This window comes from Cyrtonyx montezumae, unplaced genomic scaffold (assembly GCF_038088225.1).
Source record: "Cyrtonyx montezumae isolate F1298 unplaced genomic scaffold, pur_monq_1.0 scaffold_2, whole genome shotgun sequence".
Lineage (NCBI taxonomy): Eukaryota > Metazoa > Chordata > Aves > Galliformes > Odontophoridae > Cyrtonyx > Cyrtonyx montezumae.
This window is the reverse complement of record NW_027071936.1, coordinates 5,001-16,324: the sequence shown is the minus strand read 5'-3', so window position 1 is coordinate 16,324 and position 11,324 is coordinate 5,001.

The window sequence follows — 11,324 nt, the reverse complement described above, 5'->3', positions numbered from 1 at the left end:
GCTTTCCCTCCCCAAATTCCAACCCGAAGTCCTCACTGTTCCACTCTAAACTGCAGCCAGAGTTTTTCGCTGTTCCGCCACAATCTTCAGGTCTAAACGCTCAATGCTACACCTTAAAGTCTTGCATTAAATCCTCGCTCACTCACCCCAAACTTCTGCAAAAACTCATCGCATTTCCACGCCTATCTCTGGCTCTAAATCCTTGCTCTCTCAACCTGAACTCCAGCTTTAAATCCTCGCTCTCTCACCCAAATTCCAACCATATACCCTCAATTTTCCAGCCTTAAGTCTGTACCCAATTCTTCACTTTTCCGTTCCTAACCGTGGACCATAGTCCTCACTAATCCTTTCAAATTCTGACCCCAGCCCCTCACCGTCTCGCCCTTCTGTCCTCCGCCTATTCTTTCCATTTTGTCATGCCAATTATTGTAGCTGTATCGCCCTACTGTCCAGCCCAAGATCCTCACCGTCTCAGCCGTATTTTCAGTCCCTCATCGTCGAAGTCTTGCCCCTTTGCCAGTCCCTTATCCTTGTTTTTTCACCCTTTTGTCTAGCCACACATCCTCGCTGTCTCGTCCTTTTATCCGGCCCTAAATCCTCACTCTCTCACCCCAATGTCTGGCCCTAAGTTCTCCCTCTTCCTCTGCAATCTCCAGCCCTACATCCTCGTTCTCTCTCCCCAAGTTTCCACCTTAGTTCCTTGCTCTTATTCCAAATCTGCAACCCTAATTCTTTGCTCTCTTACCCCAAATTCTCATCTTAATTCTTCACTAACTCTCGCCACGCTCCTGCCATAAATACTCGCTATTACAGCCCTAAATCTGGGCCTCACTCTTCGGTATTCCTGCCCTAATTCCAGACACAACTCCTCACTCTTCTACCCCAAATTCCATCCCTAGTTCCTCGTTATTTCGCCCCAAATTCCATCCCTAATTCCTCGCTATTCCACCACGTACTCCGACCCTGAATCCTTGCTATTCCACCCCATACTCCTGCCCCCAGTCCTAGCTATTTCACTTGTGAACCAACCCGTAAGTCCTTTCTGTTATCCTTCATGTTGCCGTCCAAACTCCAGTCACAAATCTGCACTATTTCCAACCAAATTCCAGCTCCACGTTCCAGATATTTCCAGCACACTCCAGCCCACAGCCCTCACTGTTTCATCGTAAACTTCAGTCTCTTTTTTTCCTTTTAAACCCAAAGAGCAGTCCTAACTGCTCAGTGTTTCACCCTGAACTCCAGCCATGACTTCTCCCTATCTCACCCCAAACTCCTCTCTACTCCACCCCAAACTCCTGCCCTAATTCCTCACCATCTCACCCTTAACTTTGTCCCTTAATCCTCATTATCTCATTCAAAATTTCAGCCCCCTATCCTCTTTTATCTCATGTTTAACTTCAGCCCTAATTTCTCATTATCTCATCCCAAATGTCAGATCTCAATCCTCATTTTCTTACCCCAAACTCTGTTAAGAAATCCTCACTGCTGCTCCCCAAACTCCAGCCCTAAATCTTTGCTGATCCACCCTAACATCCGGCCTTAACTTTTTCCTTTTTCACCCCAAGTTCCAGTCCTAAACGTTCACTGCTACACCCCAAGTTCTATGCAGTAAATCTTCTCATTTTTTTGCTAACCTCTGGCCATAAATTTTCACACTCAGCCCAAACTTCAGCCATACCAAAACACCAGCATATCCCCTTCCAACCAACACGAGCAACAACAGCATCTCCCACCCCAACCGACAACGGGCACAGCATCTCCGCCCCAACCGACAACGGGAACAGCATCTCCCCCCAAACCACTTGGTCTCCCATCATCACCGTCATCTCCGTGTTTTCTCTCAGTGTGACTCCCTGATCTTACCCGCAGTGATACCTCAACATCACCCCACTGATAGCAAAGAATGTCCCCCCAATAACGTCATCTTCCAGCATCACTCTAGCGTCACTCCTCAACTTACGCCCCTACTGATACGCCGACATAACCCGCCAATGTCACTGCTGTTTGTCACACCACATATCCCCTTGATGTGACACATAGCATTCCCACAGTGCACCATTACTTTATGACCCCCAGGAAGCGGCAGAAAGCTGCCAGAAAGCAGAGAGCAGAACACGGCAGCGGTGGGTAGGACAGGCCGCGCCAGCAGGGCGTCCCCTGCACCAAAGGGCACCGTGCCTCTCCCCCACCGCTGCCTCACTCCAGCTGTGCTTCTCCCCAGGGTCTGCAGGGTCTGTTCCCTTGCCGCAACGCATCTGCGTGGCCAGCGCAGGACAGCGAGCCGAAGTGGAACTCCTGCTTGTTCTACACATCTCGGTTTCCGTGCCCAACACAGCCCGCAGGTTCATCCCAAGGTGTCACCCCAACATTACTCTCTAATGTCCTCTTCCGAGGTGATGCCCTGAAGTCACCCTGTATCATACATGCCATACATCACCCCGGAGGAATCTAACGCTCTCAGCCCCCGGCATCATCACCCAACATCCCTTCCCGGTGCCAACCCAGCATCGTCCCACAGCATCTCCACATAACAGCGTCCCCCCATAATGCGATGGACAATACAGCATAACAACATAACAACCAATTCCCATCACATGAGAACATGCATCAATACAACAAATGTGGATACAAGTACCAAAGAAAAGAATTGTCCTACCTTGGAAGATCTCCGGTACGTGCAGCGCTCCAGGAAGAACCGCTCAGCTTCACTTCCTGCCCTTAAATGAGGGCGGGGAATGGGTGGTCTTGGCCACGCCCCTTCGGGTCATCAGCAGAATTGCATACACCTGTATTCCTCTGGCTTGACTCCGCCCCCCCCCATCAGGTTCTCCATCACCGCTCCAAGTCCTGACTCAGCATTTTCACTGCACCGCCATCATCACCTCAACATCATCAGTACCGTGTTACCCCAACACGACATCGAGGAGCACTGGGTGACGTGGGGACTTTGGGGCAGTCATGAGGGAGCTCGTACGTTGATCATCCCTATTTGCTGGACAGGCCGACCCGGTTTATTTTACTTTATTTACGCCTGTATGGGAACTGTCAGTCACAGTGACAGTGACGAGCACCTGGTGAGGGGGCGTGGCCAGCCCTGGGAGCACAGGTGGGAGCCGTTGAGCCGTGGGAGGGGATTGGAGGGGATTCCCGGCTCCACCCCCCCCCTGCCCTCATTTAAGGGCCGGCAGCCGCAGGGGCAGCATCTCAGCCTGGAGCTGCTCCCTGTATGGTGTTGGATCAGTGCTGCGACTTGGAGTGAGGTCAGTGATTTCTGTTTTGCTTCTGGGTTATGTTTTTTGTCGTTTTGGGGCTCTGATTCTGGTTTAAAGGAGCTGTGTTTGCTCTCTGTGTTCTCTCTATGCCCTTCCTTTTTTCTGTAAGGGAGGTGCTGGGGTTATTTCTTTTTCTCTGAACTGGTGATGGAGGAGCTGCTGTTTATTCTGTTCTTTCACTACTGTCTCACTTCTGGAGTGCTTCAATCAGCCCCAGGGTAGCGCTGCTCAGCCAATGGAGCACTGCAGCTCTGGGGATGCCTGGAGCTTATGCCCTTTTCTGTAAAGGGGTTCAGTATTCTCACAATCTTTTTTGTGCTTCTTTTTAAAGCTTTTTTTTTCTGGTTAAGCCTTTGTTTCTTTTTTTACAGTATTCGTCTCATCTCCACCTTGGGGTCCTGATCTTTGCTCCTGCATCATCCCAGCCTGTTCTACAACTGTGGTAAATGGTGCTCTACATTTGCTCAGGTGGAGTATTGTTTAAAGGCATTTTGTGACTCGTTATCACATAACGAATTACGTTTTGTTTCTTTGTTCTGCTTTCTTTTTGCAGCTCAGTGGTGTTTAAGGCTTGCTGGGACTCCTCTAATTGATGGTGTAAGTATTGTGGGATCTGCAGAGCAGGAAATGGAACACCACGAGCCCCTCGTTGGTGCATCACTCGTATGCAGGCAGGTTCTCTGCTGGCCGTGGTAAGAGATGAAATGGGGTTACAAGCGCTCCTTTCTCAGAGGAGCGCGTTTGTGTAAGAGGTGCTGCTCTGTACGTGTGGGGCAGTGCCTTCATTGCTGTTCTGTGTCCAACAGGTGGCTATGGGGAGCTGCAGCACTCCTGGGGATACAGCAGCTGCACTGAGGAGCGTGGGGTGCTCCACGAAAGCAGTGAGGAAACCAAAGCTGCATCTCGTGGGATGGTGCAGAACTGGACTCTGCTGACTGGTAACTGGTCACCCACACAGGTAAGGACAGCACACACTCACTGCTGCTTTTCTATCACATAGCATGGCACAATGTAGTCCTCCCAGAGCTTTTCCCTGTGCTTTAGGGTACCCAAAAGCTGCCCGTCCTTTTCATTTTCCTCCTGGGTGTTGTCCTTGCCCTTTCCCTCATCTTTCTTTGCCTTATTCTTCTTCCCTTTGTGCTGTTTTCTTACTTTTGCTCTGTCTTTCTCCTGGCATTGTTCTCTTGGCCCCTGAGTGTATTCCTTGCACTGTTTCCCTTCCATGCCCTGTGCTTTCCCTTTTTCTTCTCCTTGTCTTTTGCCCTTTCCCTGGGCGTTTTAGCGCCGTTCTCTCATCCCAGCTCTGGGCCTTTTGGTGTCGCTCTGTTGTTCCTGTAGTGCATTCCTTGCACTATTCCCTGTGCTTTCCCTGTTTCTCCTCCTTGTCCTTTGCCCTTTCCCTGGGCATTTTAGTGCCATTCTCTCATCCCAGCTCTGGGTCTTTTGGCGTCGTTCTCTTTGCCCCATAGCGCGTTCCCTGGGCTTTCTCTGTTTCTCCTCCTTGTCCTTTGCCCTTTCCCTGGGCTTTTTAGCGCCGTTCTCTTGTCCCAGCTCTGGGCCTTTTGGCGTCGCTCTGTTGTTCCTGCAGCGCATTCCTTGCACCGTTCCCCTTCGCTGCCTGGGCTTTCACTGTTTTCCGTCCTCGTCCTTTGCCCTTTCTCTGGGCATTTCAGCGTCGTTCTATCGTCCCAGCTCTGGGCCTTCATTTGGCGTCGCTGTATTGTTACTGTAGTGCATTCCTTGCAGTGTTCCCCTTCCGTGCCCTTGGCTTTGGTGCATTCCTCGCGCCGTTCTCCTTGCCCTCGCTTTTGTCGCGTCTTTCCCTGGTTCTTCTCCTTCCCTTGGCCCAGCTCTGGCCCTTTTCTTTGCACTGCTCTCTTGTCCCCGTAGTGCAGTCCTTGCGCCGTTCCCCTTTCATCCCCAGGGCGTTCCCTGCGCTGTTCTCCTTTGTTCTTCCCTTGCCTTTCCCTGCACCATTCTCCTTGTCTTTCTTTTGCTTCATCTCTCTCTGGGATTTCACTTTGGTTTTTCCTTGCCTGGGTGTTCCGCTTACCTTTGCCTCCCTGGGATGCGTTGGAGGCAGCTTTGATTTTAATCATCACCTGAACTGTAATCTTAATGGGAGCTCTAAAGGTAATTGTAATCACGTGCAGTGTAACCCTAAACCCAATGCTAATTGTCTTTTTCCTACTTATCTCTGTTAACCCTCTTTAACAATATCTAGATCCTCCAATAACACCGCTTGCCTGGAGCACTGCAGCCAGAGTCCAGCAGCCGGACCTCGGCCTACAGCAGTCAGCATCAAGACCCTGCACTTCCTGACTCTACTGAGCCTCCGTATCCCTGCTGCCCCCACCCCTCTCCCTCCCATCTCCTGGGCCCTATTTTGAAGGGAGCTGCGCAGCTGCGGGACTAGGCGGCCCACAGAAGGTAATTCCTCAGAGCCCCGCACGCTGGGACGGAGCTGTTCCACCGTAGGTGCAGCAGAGCCCGGGGATCGCACCAACAGTAGCACTCGGTGAGTTTCCTGGGAGCTGTCAGCAGGCAGACTTGTAGGTTCTCCCATATCGCGTCCTGACCTTCCACGTGTCTCAGCAGCGCTTCTCTGAGGATCTGCTGCACCATCTTTCCCAGCACAGAAGTGAGATTGAGGGGTCGGTGGTTCCTGGGGTTATCCTTTGTCTGTGTTTTCGTAAGAGGTGTAATGCTGCCTTTATTCTTCTCACCAGGGACTTCACCTGATTGCTCTGACTTCAAACACCATTGAGAGCAGCTCTGCTACTCCATCAGCTCGTTCCTCAGGACTCCAGGATGCGTCTCATCGGGACCCGTAGACTTTGGGACGCTCCGGTTCCCCAGGCGGTTCGGTACCCGATCTCGGCTCACGGTGGGGGGTGGGCGGCATCGCTTCCCCAGTCCCCATATCCCAAACTAAAGCAGCTGAGGGCTGTGCAATGAGCAGTCATCAGAGGGGACAAGCAATAAAACTGAGCACCGAACCTTCTCCTTGTGCTCTGTTACAGCTGCAGCACTGCTCCTGGTGAGCAGCATTGCGCACAGGGTGCAACCACGTTGCTCTGGGCAAGGAGCACTGCTGTGCGTGTTTGTGTAAGAGACGTTGTCCCGTATGTGTGGGACAGTGCCTTCATTGTTGTTCTGTGTCCAGCAGGCGGCCGTGGGGAGCTGCAGCACTCCTGGGGACGGAACGCGGAAGCGGCGAGGAATGGGAAGCTGCATTTCCTGGATTGTTCTGGAACCGGACTGTGCTGACCGGTAACTGTTCTCCCAATCAGGTAAGGGCTGCGCACACCCACCGGCGATTGCCCATCGTGCCGTGCAGTGCTCCCAGAGCTTGTTCCAGTGCTGTAGGGTACCCAGAGCTGCCTGCCTGTTTCCTACTGGCTGTTTTCTTTGTCTGTACCCCTTAGCTTTCCCTGTGGTGTTTTGTTTGCCTTTCCCCTTTGCTTTTCCCTGCACCTTTCCCTGTTTCTTCTCCTTGCTCTTTGCCTTTCCCTGCAGTGTTCTCCTTGTGTTTGCCCTAAGTTCTGCCCTGACCTCCTCTTGGCATAGTTCTCTGCCCCCCATTGCTTTCCCTGCGCCGTTCCCCTTCCTCACCCTTTGCTTTTGTCTCTGCCTGGGCCTTTATGTGCTGTTTTCTTGGCCCATTTCCAGGCCCTCTCTTGGCATCATTCTCTTGGCCTCTTAGATGCATTTCCTGCATCATTCCCCTTCCTTGCCATGGCTTTCCCTGCAGTGTTCTTCTTGTGTTCGCCGTTAGTTTTGCTGGGGCCTTGTCATTGTGCCATTCTCTTGGTCCAGCTCGGGGCCTTCTCTTGGCACCGTACTCTTGACCCCCATAGTGCTTTCTCTTTTTTGCGCCGTTCCCTCCCTCCCTTTCTCCTTCTTGGGTTTTTGCGCCGTTCCCTCCCTCCCTTTCTCCTTCTTGGGTTTTTGCGCCGTTCCCTCCCTCCCTTTCTCCTTCTTGGGTTTTTGCGCCGTTCCCTCCCTCCCTTTCTCCTTCTTGGGTTTTTGCGCCGTTCCCTCCCTCCCTTTCTCCTTCTTGGGTTTTTGCGCCGTTCCCTCCCTCCCTTTCTCCTTCTTGGGTTTTTGCGCCGTTCCCTCCCTCCCTTTCTCCTTCTTGGGTTTTTGCGCCGTTCCCTTGTTTTCTCTTTGTATTGCTCTGGCTCTGTGTTGTTATTGCTGCCTTTGCCCTTTGTTTCGCCTTGGCTTTCCCTGCGATGCTGTGCACGCCCTTCTCCTGGCACTGTTATTGCGGTGCTGCTGCGGCCCTTCTCCTCGTGCCGTTCTGTTTCCTCCTGTTTTCCCCTCGCCATTCCCTGCACAGTTCTCCTCGCCTTTGCCTTTATCCCATTGTCTTTTCCTGAGATGTTCTTGAGTTTGCATGCCCTGCCTCTTCTCATTTCCTTTTCTTTGTTTTTTCTCTTGGGATTTCACCTTGCTTTTGCCTGCCCTGGGTTCTTGCTTGCCTTTGCTTCACTGGGTTCGGTTGGGTGGCAGCTTCATTTTTAATGCTGATTTGAACCCCAAGCTTAATGGGAGCTCTAAAGATAATTGTATTAATGCACACTGTACCTGTAATACTAACCCTAACTGTCCATTTCCTATTGATTACTCTATTAACCCCATGAAAAACCATCCAACCCAATGGTGATGGTAACGCCCAACCCTCCAGTCTCTGTGATCGCACAGAGACATTCCCGCACTCCCAATGGCATCAGATCACCAAACTCCTTCGTGTCACCATGTCTCTTGGCCCCAGGCGTCTCGAGCAGCGCACACAGTGCAGCCCCCGTGGTTCTGAACAGCGCACTCACTCTTTGTTGCGTTCCACAGGTGGGAACGGAGAACTGCGCCGCAAAAACCACACGGAGGGATCCATTGTTCTTCACAGACTCGGTGAGAAACGGTAAGCTGCAACTCCTGGAATGGCACTTTGCTGCCCAGCTGCCTTAAGAGGTAAGGACAACGTGTGCGCACCAATGTTTATTTATGAATAAATTACTGCGTTTCTAGAAGATGGTTATCCCGTTGTGTTGTACTGCATCACTTTGTGCCCCGGATTTCAATCTGGGTCACCGTAGCGTAGAAGTAGAGTGTGCGTGTGTGTGTGCATGTGTAGTTGTAACCTAAGAACCGTACAGCAGTACAGGCATAGCGACAGAACTCTACACCTCAGTTGTGCATTGTGACCATCTATGACCTTCAAAGTCATATCTCAAACAACTCTGAAAGTTCTTTGTAATAACGCTAACCTGACTCTTGCACCGTTTACAGGGCCGGGCTGACGGCGAGCTCTACTTGTGTCTTTGCGTTTGTAGAGTTACCAATGTCTCTTTCTAAATGATGTCTCTTGTTGTTACAGGTGAAGGTCTTTTCAGCACCGCTCAGTTCCGGCCCATGGTATCACCTGCAGTTGTAAGCACACCGTGTGGGATGCAGCACTCACATTGATTGTACTTCGTTTCATCGTCCTCAGCCCGGCGATCGAATGCATCCACGTCCGTCTGTCCACATCTCTTCTGTGGCAGCTGATCGACGCTTCCTTCAGCCGCGACGCCGTCTCCAGACTTGCACAGGTGCACTCGGTCCCTCACCCAGTTCATCAATAAAGATTTTGGACAGGCCCGAATTCCACTTGGGACATGACACTGGTTATAGTCCCACCCTCTGGGCGCGGCCATAGCACTTGTTCTTTACGCAGCCGATAGTGTCCCCGTCCCAGCACCCCCCTGTACTTATCTCCTGGAGAATCCCATGGCTCATGGTGTCCAGTACTTCGCCTCGCTTACGGGGTCGGGTTAGCTTTGCTCTGAGTTTGCTTGTCCAGCAGGCCGACCCAAACCCGTAACCAACACCCAGAGTTTGCAAGGAGTCCTTTTGCACTCCTTTCCAATTGGATTAAGACTCGTGCCGGTTTGCGGCCGATTGGAGTTCGGCGCTGATTTCAGCGCAGCAGGGGCTTTTGCCTCTCCCAAATTGAATTGAGTTAGGCCTTGCTTACGGGGTTGGGTTAGCTTTACTCAGTTTTTCCTTGTAGAGTAGGCTAACCCAACCTCGTAACCAACGCACGGCCGTTGGTCGGAGACCTTTTGCTCCTTCCCGGCCACTTTGAGACTCGTGCCGGTTTGCGGCCACACTGAGACGGATGCCAATTTCTGCTCACGCAGCGATTTTTGCCACTTCCAATTTGACTTTAGCCATTGCTTATGGGGTCGGTTTAACTTTGCTCTGAGTTTGCTTGTCCAGCAGGCTAACCCAACCCCATAACCAACACCTTCATCTCACACAGAGTCCTTTTGCACTCCTTTCCGATTGGATTGAGACTCGTGCCGGTTTGCGGCCAGTCCAGGATGAGCGCTGATTTCAGCGCAGCAGGGGCTTTTGCCTCTTCCAAATTGAATTGAGTTAGGCCTTGCTTACGGGGTTGGGTTAGCTTTACTCAGTTTTTCCTTGTAGAGTAGGCTAACCCAACCTCGTAACCAACGCACGGCCGTTGGTCGGAGACCTTTTGCTTCTTCCCGGCCACTCTGAGACTCGTGCCGGTTTGCGGCCAGTCCAAGATGAGCGCTGATTTCAGTGCAGGCCATGATTTTTGCCTCTTTGAAATTGTGTTAAATTTGAGTAATTGGCTTGAACTAAATTGAAAAATTAAATTTCAAATTCAGTTAGGCCTTGCTTACGGGGTTGGGTTAGCTTTACTCAGTTTTTCCTTGTAGAGTAGGCTAACCCAACCTCGTAACCAACGCACGGCCGTTGGTCGGAGACCTTTTGCTCCTTCCCGGCCACTCTGAGACTCGTGCCGGTTTGCGGCCACTCTGAGACTCGAGTTCTGTGCCGGACGCCCTGAGGTCCGTGTTGGTTTTGATGTGGCCCTGTTCCTTTGATTCCATGCGCCCGATTAAGGAAAGCGTTTGGTTTTTTGTATATCGGGTATGTGGATTGCATGCAGAATGCAGTGTTTGTGTACCCAAACGATACTGAGGCCTTGTGACCCTTGTCTAGTTGGTCTGATACGGATTTTGTATATAAAGTGAGTTTTGGACTATGTCTGTGTACACTATGGCTGTCAAACATGTCTGGGACCCGCTCTGATGCTGTGTACAATGACGATGCTGTCTGGGACCCGCTCTGATGCTGTGTACAATGACGATGCTGTCTGGGACCCGCTCTGATGCTGTGTACAATGACGATGCTGTCTGGGACCCGCTCTGATGCTGTGTACAATTTGTGGGCCCCGCTCTGATGTTGTATACGCTGTGGGTGTAACCATTTCTCAGACCCGCTCTGAATCTCTGTATGACAAAAAGATGTCTGGAACCCACTCTGTATTTGTATTTGCTGCGGTTGTAACTTGTACTGATGCAGATGATGTGTATGCTGTACCTGTAAACTGTGCCTTGTATTGTTTTGAACGTTTGTGCTCTGTATGTTGATGTGTATTGTTTGCACTACTCTGTGATCAATCATAGGATGCACTAAACATTCCTCATTATGGAATAAAGGAATATTTGTCACACATAACTGAGTGTTGTGTTACATTTTCTGCACCAGGAGCATATCACAATACAAGGTAGGTGTGACAGGTAAGTGTGGGGTAGTGTCGTTAGATTTAGACTGTAGGTGGACTTAGGGCTTAGTTAGTTTGGGTAGAACTTAGCGGTTGCAGTAGAACTTACTGACTAGTTGGTTGGAATTGGTTGCGGTAGGGATTAGCGCCTAGTTGGTTGCGGCAGGACTTAGCGACTAGTTGGTTGTTGTTGGTTCTGGTAGGACTTAGCGGTGGTTGCCGTGGTTGCGGTAGGACTTAGCGGTGGTTGCACTGGTTGCGGTAGGACTTAGCGGTGGTTGCCGTGGTTGCGGTAGGACTTAGCGGTGGTTGCCGTGGTTGCGGTAGGACTTAGCGGTGGTTGCCGTGGTTGCGGTAGGACTTAGCGGTGGTTGCCGTGGTTGCGGTAGGACTTAGCGGTGGTTGCACTGGTTGCGGTAGGACTTAGCGGTGGTTGCCGTGGTTGCGGTAGGACTTAGCGGTGG